Source organism: Notamacropus eugenii, chromosome 4, assembly GCF_028372415.1.
Source record: "Notamacropus eugenii isolate mMacEug1 chromosome 4, mMacEug1.pri_v2, whole genome shotgun sequence".
NCBI classification, from domain to species: domain Eukaryota; kingdom Metazoa; phylum Chordata; class Mammalia; order Diprotodontia; family Macropodidae; genus Notamacropus; species Notamacropus eugenii.
The window spans coordinates 420,366,904-420,370,988 of record NC_092875.1 but is presented as its reverse complement, the minus strand read 5'-3'; the positions used below and the strand labels follow the sequence as shown (position 1 = coordinate 420,370,988).

Here is a 4,085-nt window from a genome sequence, read left to right as displayed (position 1 = left end):
AACTTGCCAAATTTAGTCCCTATATACATATGAGCTACTTACTCAACCCTGGGTAGTTCAACTATTTTTATGTTTGGCAAAACAGGATTCTGCAATCAAAAGGAAAAGGACGTCATAAATCCCCAGAAAGTCATTTTATAACTAACAAAATTATTACAGTTTTTAGAAAAATTCAGAAACTGGAGGTAGAGCCAAGATGGAAGATAGAAGGAAAAAGCATGATAAAATCTTCCAGACAGATCTAGAAAATGCACCATACCAAATCCTGATGAGGAAACCCAAGAGAAAAAAGAAGGGAGAAAGTTTTTTCCAGTCCAGGTTAGCAAAGAGAGACAAACAAGTCTGTGAATGCTGAGGATAGAGTCTTCTTAGTAGCAATCTGTAGCACAGTCCATCACAGGGTATGGCTGATTACCAGGGCAAGAGTATATCCTGCTCCCATACACTACACACTCTGTAGGATGTAGAAACAAGTGGGATTGACTACATTGTCATACACTACCCAATTCCAAGTCATAGATACAAGGCAGAATGAGAAAGGGACCTGAACTCAGGGTTGCTTTCCAGGGTAGAATGTGGTCGCAGACTCTAGGCAATATATGGAAAAAGGGGAGAGTTCAGAAGCAAGCAAGCTTCAGAGTGACTCAGAATCTAGAAGAAGAGCCAGGTCTCAGTTCCAGTTTCTTTTTCTTTTTTGCTTTTAAACAAATCTTTATTTATTAAATTGGTAGGACAGTCAACATTCAAACAGTATATAGAAAAGAAAATCAGTGTTCATAGGGATTTACCAGTTTTGTTCAGATTCAGACCACATGACAAAAACCTCATCTACCCAATAAATTGAAAAACAAAAACAACACTTAGAGTTATTGGAAAGTTATTGTACTGTCCTTAAAAAGACATCAAGATGAGGACAGCTGTAGTCCAACTTTCTCAGCAATTTCAGCATTCTGTGTCTAGGGTACCTTAACACAGGCTCTTGGGCAGCTCCTCTGTGTCGACCAGCCTCAGAGGACTGAGCCAAAAAGCAACTTCGTTTGCTTTTATTCCTTCAACTGCCTTACTTCAGAATGATGTTTTAAGTTTAGTTGCATTTTCTCACTTAACTCACAGCATTGAAGATTAGAACTAGTGCAAGTTAAGGTGTTGACCATTCAAGTTAATTTTTTCCCCCTTCGACAGCACAGAAAGAAAGCAATTTCCCAAAACGACATCCCACTTCAGTATCATTTCTTGTATGGTAACATAGTAATCAGCTCTAATTTCATTAAAGGCAAGAGTCTTAAGATTTTACACTGTTTGATTCTTTGCTTTTTTGGCTCCTTGGTGATTTTGAAGAATTTGCTATGATTCAAGGATGTTCAGGGAGCTTCTTTGGTGTCAGCCTTTGGTAAGGATTATGCTTCAGAAATCTTGAAATGAGATATCTAGCCCCTTCTCTTAGGAAGTCAGGGAATTTATATTCAGCCTTTGAAATGCTTCTATAAGTTTCTGGATATATTTCTGCCTCAAAAGGAGGTTTTCCAAGTAGAAATTCATAGCACAGAATTCCAGGACTCCAAAGATCCACCTTTTCATCATGCATCCTGCCTTCAGTCATCTCAGGGGTAGATAGTCAAGTGTACCAGAATTGTCCTCCTAGATGATGGGGCATGCCATCTCTGCAGCCAAAATCTGCCATCTTCAGCTCTCCATCTGATCCAAGTACTAAGTTCTCTGGCTTAATATCTCCTTGAATCATCTTTTTTGAGTGGCAGTCTGAGAAGGCATCTGCCACTTCTGTGATATAAGAAGCCGTTCTTTGTTCTTCAGATTTTGAAATTTTTTGAAGCTCTCTATAAACTTTTCCACAAAGTGCATATTCTAGAATTGGGTAAACTCTTGTGGCATCGTGAACATAACCATAAAATCTCAGAACATTGGGATGTCTGAAATGAGACTGTATTTCTCCTTCTAGCCTCAGGTGATATTCAGCTTCTGCTTTCTCCACTTGGGCCTTAAAAAGCACTTTAAGTGCCAGGATAAACTTGCTTTGCTTCTCTCGTGCCAAGTAAACATTTCCAAACTTTCCTTTTCCCAGAGGCCGACCAATTTCAAAGTCATCCAGTGCCCACTGACTTTTTTTGTTTCCTCGTTTTTCTGCCTTGGTGGTTCTCCAATTCCAGGAGTGTTTGCAGACACTGGTGTCTGAGATTGCTCAGTGTTTAGAGTGCTATTTAGTGGCCTTGATACAGGATGAGTTACAGGTGCTGGTTGTAACTACTGTGGCTGTTGGGCATGAATTGCTTTATGACTAGAGACATTCTTTTGTGCCTGGGAAGAATCTGGAAGACTGTTTGATAAGCATTGACTCGCTGAGTTTGCCCACTACTTATAGGTAACCGATTCTGAGAAGAAATCTGCTGAATCACAAGCACATGTTTTGGGCCTTCCCCAAGTGGAGTCCTTATCTTGTTGCTAGGTCCTTAAATACTGTGTTCTTTAGATTTCTCCATGTTGCCCTGCCCAAGACTGATGTGCCAGGAACAAAAATAATCAACGGAATTATTGACCAGAGAATCTCAGATATAAAACTTTAGGGAATACAGAAGGTTACAATCAACTTCTTTTTCTTTTTATTTATTTAACTTTTAACATTCATTTTCACAAAATTTTGGGTTCCAAATTTTCTCCCCTTTTGTCCCCTCCCCCCACCCCAAAACACCAAGCATTCTAATTGCCCCTATCACCTATCTGCTCTCTCTTCTATCATCCCTGTCTGCCCTTGTCTCCATCCTCTCTTTTGTCCTGTAGGGCCAAATAACTTTCTGTACCCCTTTACCTGTATTTCTTATTTCCTAGGGGCAAGAACAGTACTCGACAGTTGTTCTTAAAACTTTGAGTTCCAACTTCTCTTCCTCCCTCCCTCCCCACCCCTTCCCTTTGGAAGGCAAGCAATTCAATATAGGCCAAATGTGTATAGTTTTGCAAATGACTTCCATAATAGTCGTGTTGTATAAGACTAACTATATTTCCCTCCATCGTATCCTGTCCCTCATTACTTCTATTCTCTCTTTTGATCCTGTCCCTCCACATGAGTGTCGACCTCAAATTGCTTCCTCCTCCTCATGCTCTCCCTTCCATCATCCCCCCACCCTGCTTATCCCCTTCTCCCCCACTTTCCTGTATTGTAAGATAGGTTTTCATACCAAAATGAGTGTGCATTTTATTCCTTCCTTTAGTGGAATGTGATGAGAGTAAACTTCATGTTTTTCTCTCACCTCCCCTCTTTATCCCTCCACTAATAAGTCTTTTGCTTGCCTCTTTTATGAGAGATAATTTGCCCCATTCCATTTCTCCCTTTCTCCTCCCAATATATTTCTCTCTCACTGCTTGATTTCATTTTTTTAAGATATGATCCCATCCTCTTCAATTCACTCTGTGCACTCTGTCTCTATGTGTGTGTGCGTGTGTGTGTGCATGTGTGTGTGTGTAATCCCACCCAGTACCCAGATACTGAATAGTTTCAAGAGTTACAAATATTGTCTTTCCATGTAGGAATATAAACAGTTCAACTTTTGTAAGTCCCTTATGACTTCTCTTTACTGTTTACCTTTTCATGCTTCTCTTCATTCTTGTGTTTGAAAGTCAAATTTTCTTTTCAGCTCTGGTCTTTTCAGCAAGAATGCTTGAAAATCCTCAATTTCATTGAAAGACCATTTTTCCCCCTGAAATATTATACTCAGTTTTGCTGGGTAGGTGATTCTTGGTTTTAGTCCTAGTTCCTTTGACTTCTGGAATATCCTCTTCCAAGCCCTTCGATCCCTTAATGTAAAAGCTGCTAGATCTTCTGTTATCCTGGTTGTATTTCCACAATACTTGAATTGTTTCTTTCTAGTTGCTTGCAATATTTTCTCCTTGACCTGGGAACTCTGGAATTTGGCCACAATGTTCCTAGGAGTTTCTCTTTTTGGATCTCTTTCAGGAGGGGATCTGTGGATTCTTTCAATATTTATTGTGCCCTCTGGTTCTAGAATCTCAGGGCAGTTTTCCTTGATAATTTCATGAAAGATGATGTTTAGGCTCTTTTTTTGATCCTGGCTTTC

General features: G+C 39.7%; 1 pseudogene; it reads right to left on the bottom strand.

Moving 5' to 3' along the window:
- Window positions 1-1,190: 1,190 nt before the first annotated feature.
- On the bottom strand, window positions 1,191-2,495 carry LOC140498611 (aurora kinase A-like; annotated as a pseudogene).
- Window positions 2,496-4,085: the final 1,590 nt, after the last annotated feature.